The sequence below is a fragment of the Magnolia sinica genome, chromosome 1, assembly GCF_029962835.1.
Source record: "Magnolia sinica isolate HGM2019 chromosome 1, MsV1, whole genome shotgun sequence".
Lineage (NCBI taxonomy): Eukaryota > Viridiplantae > Streptophyta > Magnoliopsida > Magnoliales > Magnoliaceae > Magnolia > Magnolia sinica.
This window is the reverse complement of record NC_080573.1, coordinates 1,590,220-1,602,749: the sequence shown is the minus strand read 5'-3', so window position 1 is coordinate 1,602,749 and position 12,530 is coordinate 1,590,220. Positions and strand designations below refer to the sequence as shown.

Below are 12,530 nucleotides of genomic sequence, written 5' to 3'. Positions count from 1 at the left end.
TTTCGGTGTGCTAATGAGAGGGCTCCCGTTTGGATTTGCAAATTGGTGGATTTTTCTTGTATATTTGCAGGCCAGTTTGTGTAGTGTCTGCTATGACTCAGGATCTAGCGTTTATCTCTGCCAAGCTCAACTCGGTTTGACTCGGAAACAGATTGGATACTCCCCCTGCAACCGGCCCTTGGCTGGTGGTCGGTGCTCTGTGAGCCTTACCATGACGTATGTGTTTCATCCACTCCGTTCATCCACTTTTACAGATCATTTTAGGGTTTGATCCCAAAAATGAGAGGGATATAAATTTCAGGTGGACCACACCGAGGGAAAACAATAGTGATTGGATATCCACCATTAAAATCCTCCTAAGGCCCAATGTACTGTTTATTTGACATCCAATCTGTTGATTAGGTCATACAGGCCCTGAAGGTTAAAAAAAAAAAAAAAAATTTATGGCCTCCACAATGTTTTTTAATGGTTAACACTCATTCAACACTGTTTCTGTAATGTGGTCAACTTGAGATTGGTACATACCTCATTTTGGTCTCATCTAATAAAATGATCTGCAAAAATAGATGAACGGCATGGATGAAACACATACATCATGGTGGGGCCCACAGGTATCCGTTTGACTCATGTACAGCTCCAAACACAATGCACGCTTGAAAGGTGTTACACCCGGTATGTACTCGGCTAGGGGCTGACTCAATTAAATCTCAACACGTCAGGGCTTCATGGCCTCAACATATTCACTCCCCTTGGATCAACAACTTGCCAAAGCTTGCTGTCACTCATTTGAGTACACCCAGACTCATCGAGTCCGATTTAGTTTGACATTGTGAGCCCAGGTTGGCCTGATCTCAGCCCTATACTATTAAGCCCTTAGTTGTGATAGGAGGGCCTAGCCCTGTCCCTCCCAAGAGAAAAACAAAATGACTAAGGGTTGGAACTTATTTAATTTATGAATATTTTGGTATCTCACTTCATATAGTTGGTTTAGATTATTGAAGCATAAGCATAAATCCAACAGAATTTCAAACTACACAAGCACATTCAAGGAAATCCACTCGCAAGAATCCTCAAAGTCTCTACATTATTATTTGCGTCTTGGTGACATGCGTTTGAATCATTTACATCAGGCAGATAGTGAATTGGACATATGCGTCTTGGTGATATTTGCGTCTTGGTGACACAGGGAAGGACCTGATTAGGTGAATCAATGTCTTCCCCATGGATAACTATTTCGAGCTCTCTGGATTCGTCACCGGATAAATTAGAAATAATTTATAATACATTTGAAAATAAATTAATGGATGATAATAAAAAAAAAAAAAAAGAAATTACATTCCTTTAAATAATGAGTTCAAACATAGAGACTTTCCTAAAAAACATAACTTTCTATAAATAGTAAATTTATAGACAATCATCATTTCTACGTGATTTCATGGTTTTTGGCAACTAGTTGGCTAAAGTAGCTTCTCCTACCTCAAGCGACGATAACACACTATGAAAGTAGCAAATTACAATAGAGAGATTATCCGATTTGAACAAGCTTCGAATCTCCCTTACAAGCCCTTGAAATCCTTTAGAACGAATTAAAAAGCTCTGAGACACACCTTATTCCTGATTACACCTATGTATATATCTTTAATTATAAGAATCACAATCGAAATAGGGCTTTCTAATTCGTTGCTAAGGGTTTAAAGGGCATAGCTAGGACTTGTGAAGTGGATTCAAAGTTTGTTCGAGTTGGTACACTCAATCTCTTGTAATTTTTTCTCTTGTGGTAGACTCCTAGGAGTTTCAACAGCTGGCCAAGGGTTCAAGTACCCATAGGTGGTGAAATCCCACCGGCATGAGTGTGTGGGGGTGAGTGTGCGTGTGTTAAAAAAAAAAAAAATCTCTTGTAATTTTTTCTTTCATAGTGCGTACTTGTCGCTTTGCACCATAGTTTTTTTATCCCTAAAGTGTTTTCCCACATAAATTCGAATTGTGTTTGGTCTTGGTTGTGCGATTGTGTGTTCTTTCTTGATTCGTCTCTATGTCCTTCAATGGTTGCCCAACATACCATGTCAAATCACACCGACCCAACAATCTAACCATCTAATCAGTGCCTTTGATATGGACGGTCAAGATTGTGTATACAGGAAAAATAGTCAATCAACAACTTAAATGGTTTATTTTTTGGGGGCCATCATGGACTACTTCCTATCATCAAAAATTACTTTCAGTAAGGAAACCATAACCATCCCAATCCATGTCTTGGAAAAAAGGATTGCTACAAGAACAAGACTAAATCAAGGATGGCTTGGATAACCCTATCAGTATGAGCTATATAAAATATGTTCTGGACTTAATGGACAGTTCAGATCGAGTGGACTATGAAGTAACCTAATCCAACCAGGAGAATTATAACTTAAAGTGTTGGAGCACTAGGGCATTTCTAATATGTACACATAGATACACATGTCTTACAAAAGAAAAAATTACATTGCAATGTGTTGAGGGTCAAATATTGCATATTAGACCCTAGTTATTATTTGATTTTATGAACATGATACGGTTTAATGCCCGATTTTAATCGTGTTTATAATGCAAGGTGAAATTAGGAGCCGGGACTGAAAAAGGGTACTAAAAGCATGAAATTAACGCTCAGAAGTCACCAAGGTAAGGGATGGACCCTAGGGGACGGACATTGAAGAATTTACATGCCAAAGATCTGAGAAAATCAAACCATTCGCGTTGAAGAGGCTTGAAAATCGTCCAGAATGCAAGATCATAGAGTTTTCATCCGTTCGGTTCGAAACTTTATATCTGGCCTGAGGACTATAAATTCACTATACATATCAAATTTCAGCCATTGGATCCTTATGGAAGTGGCCCAACGGATAGATCAGCCCATAAATCGTTAATCTGGGGCCCACCTGATATCTGGACATGCTTCAATTTTGGTCTCAGCCTCTTAAATAAGGTGACAAAACGGATGGACGGAGCGGATTTCATATATAGATCATGAGTGGACCCCACTGGCAGCGCCAGTGCACAGTGCGTAAGTGCACTTGATGAGCACTGGACCAAGACTACCAGTCAACAGAAAGAGGCCCGTCTCTTTCTCCTTCTCCAGCACGAATGACCAGCGAATGCACCACGTCGTTCGATTTTTGGCTAATGGGACCCACCCATCATTCATATGGACGATCTGAACCATTCATTCACTCCCAGGGGTGGGGACGACCCTAGCTAAGACTTCCTTTTGGTTCCTTGCAAACGTTTGCACGTGGATCGTTAGAAAACGCAAGATGAACAGCAGCTTGAGTTGATACAGTAGGCCGCACCAAAACCCGATAAAAACCAGTTGCCAGGGATCCAATGGACGGGGTGGATTCTTCTGAAAACAACACCATGGGGCCCACCGATCATCGCAGCGTGCCCTGTTTTTTGCAGGGACGTGCGTCCGCACGTCCGGCCCTCCGTGGGCCGTTTTGTGATCTTGATCATGGTCGGATGCATGATCTAGACCGTCCAATCTCTTAAAATGGTGGCCCTAACCCTGTCCATGCCGTCAGTTTCGAAAGATTTGGAAGAACAGCCGAGCGAACTAGGGCCAAATGCAGTTGCGCCAGTGTTTCCTGCGCATGTGGTTGCGAAACAGAGTCGGTTCTCCACTGACCGACTTCACCAGCCGACCTAGCTTCCTCTGTCTATAAAAGGAGACGAGAGAGAGAGAGAGAGAGAGAGAGAGAGAGAGAGAGAGGCATCATCCAATCAGCCGTGGAGCAAAAGAGGAGAGAGAGAGATAGTAGAGATGACAACAAGAGTTTTTCTTTCCTTGGTTTGTTTCTTTGATGTTTTCCTTTAAGAGATTTGAGTTCACCATGTCCATGATGGCTAAACCTCTTAGCTAGGGCTAAGAGGTGAAGCATGTAGTGAGATGAGAGATTTTTCTTTACACATTTTGATTCAGGTTTAAGATGAACTGATGTTGATTCTAGTTTGATTATAAAAAATGCTTTTAGTTTTTAATGGTTTGTTGTGACCTAAATTACAATAGATCTCAATAGCTTTGAGCATGTCCTTTTCATTATTATGATTATGAAGTTAGGAGGCCCTGTTGTTCACTATCATCTCATGGGCATGGTTGGATGATGGAAGCCTTCCTAACGTTCATAACTCTTTTAGATTGTTTGTGGAATGGTTCAATTCTGTTGTTTGCTTTGTCTCATGGGCACGATTTTGTGATGGCATCAATTCTAATTCTCATACCTCTCATCTCTTGATAACTGGATCAAAGGATGTTTAGATTGGTTTTTAATGAAATATCTTCCAACTGGATGAAGACAGGACTCTGTTTCTAGTTGTGTTTGTGAATCAAGCATAGATCTCATTGATCTCTACAAGTGGATCCTTGACACCTTAGTTTCCAACATTTGAATTTTACAAGTTTTAGTTAATATTTCAACATTATTTCTCTTATAATTTTTTTATTTAGATTACATCTTCGCCTAGTTTTAATTCGAGTTACTTTCAGACTACGTACAAGGTTCAGCCCCTATGGATTCGACTTCAATCTTACCGAGATTATTACTACATCACAACACTAGGGGTGCGAACACAATGTAAAAGTGTTTTTATTAAACTACCTCATTGATTACAATTATTTTCACAAAAATACCTTCAGTTAGAGAAATCATATATTTAGGTGGGTTATTTTTTGCAAATGATGAAACTGACATTTTAATTCATTTTTACTACGTGAATGGCTTGTGCAAGCAGTACATACTAAAATTGTCACACACATGAAATTGCACTAAAGGTGACTAATTTTTAGTGCATGTGTATTAATTCAGATGGGCACTTTATCATTTAGAAAAAATAACCCACCTAATCTAGCTTCCATTAGGGGCAAAACTAAACCAAATTAAAAAGGTAACTTAATAAAAACCTTTTCCAAAATAACTGAATTAATGAGGTAGCTTGATATAAATAAATAAATAAATAAAAATAAAAATAAAAAAACCTTTTCTTAAAAAATTAGGAAGATGTAATTTCTATAATCATTAGGTAGCAATTCGTTAGAATCCCAATGAAAAACCAGGCTTTAATGTAACTGAGACATTCTTATCATTTAATATGCAAGGGTACTGAAAATGAAAGCAAGCTCTATTGAATTAGTTGGCTGGCGTACCTCAAACTCCAAACAGCGTGTAGTAGTCCCGTGCTTATCGGCTGACTGTTGATGGGTGAAAGCGTCAATATATATATAAGGTGAGATCAAACAGTTTGTCCTTGGTGTTAAAAAGGAACTGATGAGCAATCCTGTAGCACTGACGGATAGATGGATGAATGGATATTGGACAGCGGAACGAGATCAGAGGAAATAGCGTGCAAAACTGAGGCCCAAAACTCCAATGGTGATTCAAAGCTCACCGTAACCAAACAAGAGCAGATGGCTGTGGGATAAGAAAGAAAGAAAAAAAATTTATTTGTCAAACAAGCACTTCTTTGACATTATTTAAACCAAGAGAGCTCTCCCAATACACCTCCATCAATGTTTTATTAATTGAAGTAAATGGTCTTAAAATAAGGGGGAGTTATTTGATACTTTGGCAGAGTAAGATGCATGATTTGTTCACCAGCAGTCAGAAATTGTACATATGACGGGAGTTAACTCAGATCAAACCTACTAAATTGTGGAAGTTAGTACCATTCGATCAGATTGGTTGGACAATCCCTGCCTCTGTTTCGTGGAACACTTATTGGCTGAAATAGGACAAATACGTATTTATATTTTTAACCGTTTAATAAATGTCCATTGATCCGATATTCAGCTAAAGAAATAAGCATAATTATAGGTTCATGATACATGTAAACTGGGACACATAATTTGGACAGTTTAATTTGAATTAGTTATATGACAAGTATGCAGTTTCATTCACAAAAGAGTGTGAGATTTTTGAAGGCCCAATTCCCTATTTTATGAATGAATTTTTCTTTTTAACAAAAAACCAAAAAAGAAAAAAGAAAAAGAAAGGAAGAAGAAAAAGCAGAAGAGTATGCAGTTTGTAAGTACATGCAGATCATCCATTACACTTCGTCTATCAAAGTTCTTATTAAAAATAAGGTATTTAGGTTATCTATTTAAAGAATGACAAAAAAAAAAAAAAAAGGACTCTCTTAACAAAAAAAAAAGGTTATTTAATGGCTGCAATTTCAATGTCTTGCAACATGTTAATAAATTAACAGGCTTTAATATCTTCTACAGTTTAATTATGTGTTACCCCATGTGCCTCATCACATGCAGAGATGGCAGATGGTCGGAACCGTTCATCTTCTAGTTGTTATTGTGGATGGGCCACTTGACAATAACCATACGTAAAAGAATCATTCTGACCTTCGATGTATAGAGTTCCATGTGAACGGTTGATAGTTTTCCATCGTATGTTCGCAATTGTAAACAGTCAAAATCATTCAGTGAGTGTGAATCATGCGCTGTAACAGATAGCGAACCATTTGAACTTCTGGGTATGCGGGCCTCATGGTGAAAATCATGATGGGTAAGCATGAGTCACATCTTAACCAATCCCAAGATGATACGATAGCGTCCAAATTACATTGATAAGGGAGGACCATCACCACACAATACACGTGGCAGGGTTATGAATCAATCAAGACTGGCCATCTGATGGGACCAACCATCAATGGCCAGTATTCCCACAACAACCCCATCAGTCAATCCTCACTTCATTTTTTGTTAAATTTTTGGCAGTTAATGAAGAAGACTAATCCATTTTGTTTCCTACCACTGATTTAAAAGCCATTGTCCAGGTAATTCGTAGGAGAATATGATAAGTGTCTATCCTTTAATACTTGGCTAGAACTGTGCACGAGTTGAACCGAATCCAGCTTGGCACAGCTCGGCTTGACTTGGCCAATAGCTAACCCCAACTTGAACTCGACTCGGCTTAGTCCTCAAGCTTGATTGGCCAGCTCAGCTCAATTCGGTCAGTAGCTTAGGCCAGTTCGAGCCGAGTTTGAGCCTCTGCAACATTTTCTCAAACACATAAAAGGCTTCTTCATATTCTCACAGCATACAAAACAGTAACAATACTTTACAGGTATTTCATCAAACACTCCGTGAGTAGCATCAAAATCAAGATATGAGGAGAATGTATGCACCCAAAATATAGTGATTTATTTCGTAACCATTCTTTTCTCACCACCAGCAGATCTTGTGGAGAATATATGTACCCGAAACAACAATTCGTTGAGTCATTTCATCAAACACTTCGCGAGCAGCATCAATATATATAAAAAATAAAACCTAGTCATTGAGTCGATTCAATCTGAGTCGATTTGAGTTGAGGTTCAATCCAAGTCGAGTCGAGCTCGGCCAAGCTCGAACTTAGCTTGAAATGTTTTCGAGCTCCAAAAATCAACTTGATTCGGTCCGAATTCAATTTCAAGCTGAGGCGAGTCAAGCTTTTCCAAGTCGAGTCGAGCGAGCTGACCGAGCTAACTCGACTCTTGTACAACTCTATACTTAGCATCTATGGAAGAACCCACCACATGGAAGGCCTTCCTAGATGCATTGACCTACTAAGTGTAATGTGGAGAGATGGTTTCAGTTATTCCATTTTCACACAGTATCTCCATAACTTAAGATGAGTAAGTTGAACAATTTATATTGTGTCTATCTCACACTATGATTAAGTAAAATAATTTGGAGATGGCCAGTAGGATTCACTTGTGGCCAACTATTAGTAGATGACATTTACACTTTTGTTTTTCCCTAAATCTTTTTTCAAATTTCTCTCCAATTTTAAATAAAAATACGAATAAGATATAGGAGAGAGACAAGATGTGATAGGGATAGTCTTGTTATAGCCAAACTCCTTTCATATCCTCTCTATCCATCATTTTATAAAAATGAGGTAAACTCTCGTTAATTAATTATATTTTCCTAGGGCGGAGATTGGGATGAAATGATTACAATTTATTTGTCTATCAAGCCTACCTATGAACAATCAAAACTATTATTCTTTATTCAATTTATTATATATATATATATATTAAATTCGGAGTTCATCTGTAACTATATAATCAGATGAAGGAATAGATCCCCATATCCCATAATGGTTAGGCTGACTGTTGGACATAAACTAGATATCGTCGATATTGTGCGAAGGTATACAAGATTGTGTAGATATTGTTACATCCTACGGACAACAGCCATTTGAACCATTCAACACAAGGAGCATAGAATGAGGGCCCACCATGTTGTGTATATATAATAAGTCTGCTCATACCATTCATCTAATCAAGATGAAGCATCAGGCCAAAACTCAAGATCTTTTGTGATTTAGGTGTGGCCCTGTGAAATGTAAGGGTGGTGCTCCCTCACAGCTTGTTTCCTTCAGATTGGGTAGAGTTTTTGGTCATAGATTGTTTATTTTTTTCAAAAAAATTAATATTATTCGTTTTGATGTGCATCCTTCAAAAATTATTCTTTTTGATGTGACATAGTTGATAGAAAGGTTGGACGAGCATGGCCCCTATTAGCCCAGTACTACCATAGTTGATAGAAAGGTTGGAGAAGCTTTGGAGGAGCTGCTAACATCCACACCGAGGTGGAGACATTTAGTACCAGTGGCTTTCATAATTTAAAATATCAATCTTAGGTATTTTTGAAAAGCCTAAGAGGAAGAGAGGGCCATGCAAATTATGATGCAAGTATTAAAGATGTTGTTCGAAATGGTATATATATATGACTACTGATGGGAAGCCATTTTTTCCCGCATGCTACATGTTAGAATATTCAATTAATGAAAAAGATTAGACACAACATGATGGTCACCTAAAATGAAAATCAGGCCAATGCATTTATCAAGCAGAACTGAACATCAAAATCATTGGGCAGCCAATGATATGACTTGGTATACTGGTGTGGCCTATTTTTGGGACGTCCCTTCAGTGCAGTGTCATGTGTCTCAGAAATGGATTGGACAGCATGTGTAAACTAATTAATGTGCCCCCCATAAACATTCTGGAAGGTATTAATGTGTTCATTTCCATTCCAACAGTTACCGGTGGTGTAGCCCTTGACCTTATTTTTGGGCTCTCCAAGTATGGAAGCGCACTAATGATGCTAAGATGGGATGTCATGCACATATTATAAAAGGCCAAATTTTACTCAACACCACCTTAGCATAGGATTGTTTCTCATAGATGTATAGAAAATCATTAGTTATAGTGCTCGTATTGGGACACTTAGGCAGTTGACTAATTAATTTAGACTGTCCATTAGGATCAACATTCATTTCATGAACTACCATATCCATATCGTACACAAAAACAGGTCAATTAATCATTCCATCCGCTAATTAGTAGGGGACCGGGCATCATGGACTGCTTATGCTCATCAATTCGGAAAAATGATGGCTACTAAAAGCAAGACTAAATCAAGGTCAAGGATCCATATCCCCATGATTTTTGCATGGTGTAGCCCATAAAATCTGTTCTGGACTTAATGGATAGTTGAGCGAGTAAAGATGTTCACAAGTATTTTTTTGAAAGTGTCATTTAAAGTCTGTGGGCCCCACCATGATGTATGTGTTTCATCTACACAGCCAATTCATTTTATCATATTATTTTAGGACATGAGTAAAAAAAAAAAGAGAGGTAGATCCGAAACTACTATAGCCTACAAGAAATTTTCAATGGTAGGTCTGTAGTGTGGTTGACTTGAGATTTGGAGTTTCCTCAATTTCGGGCTCCTTCCCCAATATGTTGTGATGAAATGATTGGACAGTGTGGATATAAAATATACATCATGGTGGGCCCACCTATTACAATGTTGAGTTCTATTTGATTTTCAAAATAAAATTAATTTCCATGCTGATGCTAAACCAAACAAAGATCATTAATCATAATTATTTGTTTATCAGTGTCTACACGAATTTACAGCCCCCTAAAAAAGTGAGTTAAAAGAGCAGTTTGGTTGTTTATAAAAAATAACCTCACCTGGTTTAACTTCTCTTAGATTTCTCTAAGAGAAAATGTCTTATGTTGGAGAGCATTTGGAACCCCCTTAGATTTAGAATTCCCTCTATTTGAAATCGTTCTGTTGTGTTTGGAACCCTGATTCATAATCTCATGTAATCTAAAAGTAGCTATGCATAATATATTTACAGGAGTTGAATTTAATTACTAAATCAACTTTAATATCTCTAATTAGTGTATGTATATAATGTTTGACACAATGGTTGTAAGAAGCCTGTTGAAATATATACTTCGCCTAAAAATGATGAAATTCCAAGTATCAATGGGCCACAAGCACAAGTTTACATCTGAGTGACTAACCAATGACTTTTAACCATTGTTTTACATGGACAATTAATATTTGGACAACACAAATGATCATATTAAAGTAATTATAATGATGCAATTGATAATCTAATTATTTTGGGATATGATCAGTAGGCTATGTGCCCAATAGATTAATAGTCTTCTTACACATGTTACACATACAACTCTTGAAAGGATTTTAGACAAAATCTAAGCTTTCACAGTAGATTTCAAACCCCCTCTTTCAGGGGATTTCAAACCCCTAGTTACTCTATGTCGCCAAAGATATTGGGGATTTGAAATCCCATCAAATCTCCTCAAACCCTCTCAAATCCATGGTAAAAACAATCAAAGTAGTGAGGTAGATTAATGAAAGCATTTCTCAAGATGTGATTTATATAAAAAGTAGATTGTAATATGTAAAACTGCTAAAAGAAATTAAAACCAAGCTTTAATTTAAATGGAAACAATTTTTCTATGCAGGGGGGACTCAAAATGCAAGCATGCTCTATTGAATCAGTTGTCTAAGCAGACCTCACCCTCCAAACAGTCGTATAACAGTGCGGCACTCGTTTGGCCTACCGTTGATGTGCAAAAATGGCAAGAAATAGAAAGGTGAGATCGAACGGTTTGTCCAGGGTGTTGTAAAGGCACTGATGAGAAATCTGTAGCAACGATGGACAGACGGCCGATGGAAGGACAGCAGAAAAAATAGCAGGCACAAAAGAGGCCCCGAACTTCAATAATCACTCAAAGCTTACGAAGACCATTGACCAAACAAAGAGAAATTTACGACTGTGGACCCCACCTTTTATCCAGTGGTTTTTACGAAGCAATACAAACTTAATATACGCACCAAGACCTCCTCGTACGGACACCGAATTTGAGGACGAAAATACCCCTGCCTTCCTCGTGCAGGCATGCAGAGACGAGCGCTGACGGACGGTCGGGCGATGGGAACTCAGGTGGGGCTCACTGTGATGTTTGGGAGAAATCCTCTCCGTCTAAGTTCATTCATGGGGTCACAAAGACCTGTACGGAGAGGAAAAACAAATTTCATAATGATCCAAAACTTCTGCAACCCCTAAAAGGGTTTCAATGGTAGAGGTTCAATTCCTCACTGCCTTTTACAGTGTGGTCCCCTTGCTAGCTAGATCTGTCTTATTTTTCATCTCAAGCCTTAATATGAGTTCGTCAAATAGATGAACGGTTTGGATATAACATATAGCTCATAATGAGACCCACAAAAATCAGTGGGGATTACATAGGGAAAAAAACAAAAAGAAGAAGAAGAAGAAAAGAAGCCAGCGAGTTGGGGTCGACCGGGCTGGGACCCGGATGACCGGGTCAGAGCTTGGCCTATGGCTACAGATTATAACCGTAGCCATAACTATAATGCTTACAGTTTTTCTCTCTTTTTAAAATTTTTTTTTTTTTTTATTTTTTACATGGAGAACTTTTTCCCCCTTATATTTTTCTCTAATACATAATTATGTAAATATATATATATATGTATATAAAAATATTTTTCTATCTTTTAATTCATTTCTTTGTCTATTTATTTAACAAGCATATCTCCTAAACTAGGATGATTTACTTAACTTACCACATATAATTTTGGGGTAGGAGAAGCTAATTTAGTCAACCAACCTAGTTATTTTCTAATATTCCATCAGATTGGAAAATCTCTTTTGACTCTTCTTTTCAACTATAAACGATGTAATTCTCCATTGCGATATATAAAAAACGATCGCTTTGAGAAAACATTGAGTGGGACAAATTAGAAAATTAATCGAGGGAAACATGAAATTTAGCAGGGGAAACATGAACACACACCCCCACACACTCACACTAGTGGAATTTCACGACCTACGGATACTCGAACGCTTGACCGGGTGTTGAAACTTCTAAGAGTCTACCACCCGAGCGGGGCAAACTGAAATATGAGTAGGGCAAACTAGAAAAACAGCGGGACAAGCTGAAGTATGAGCGAGAAAAATTAGAAAAATAGCAGGGCAAACTGCATTATGAGCAGAGCAAACTAGAAAAACAACGGGGCAAAAATAGAAGATCAAACTAGAAAAACAGTGGGGCAAACCGAAATACGAGCAAAACTAATCAGTAAAGCGGGGCAAACTTAAATATGAACGGGGCAAACTAGAAAAATAGCGGGGCAAACTGAAATATGAGTGGGG

General features: G+C 38.0%; 1 protein-coding gene across 1 annotated transcript in view; it reads right to left on the bottom strand.

The window, feature by feature from the left end:
• Nucleotides 1-11,059, bottom strand: part of LOC131233529 (disease resistance protein At4g27190-like) — a 74,933-nt gene extending 63,874 nt beyond the window's left edge. The window contains exons 1-2 of the mRNA XM_058230646.1: nucleotides 10,870-11,059; nucleotides 5,177-5,441 (exon numbers count right to left, since the gene is read on the bottom strand). The gene's annotated coding sequence lies outside the window, so the exon portion shown is untranslated. The remainder of the gene's footprint in view (nucleotides 1-5,176; nucleotides 5,442-10,869) is intronic.
• Between the last annotated feature and the right edge of the window lie 1,471 nt (nucleotides 11,060-12,530).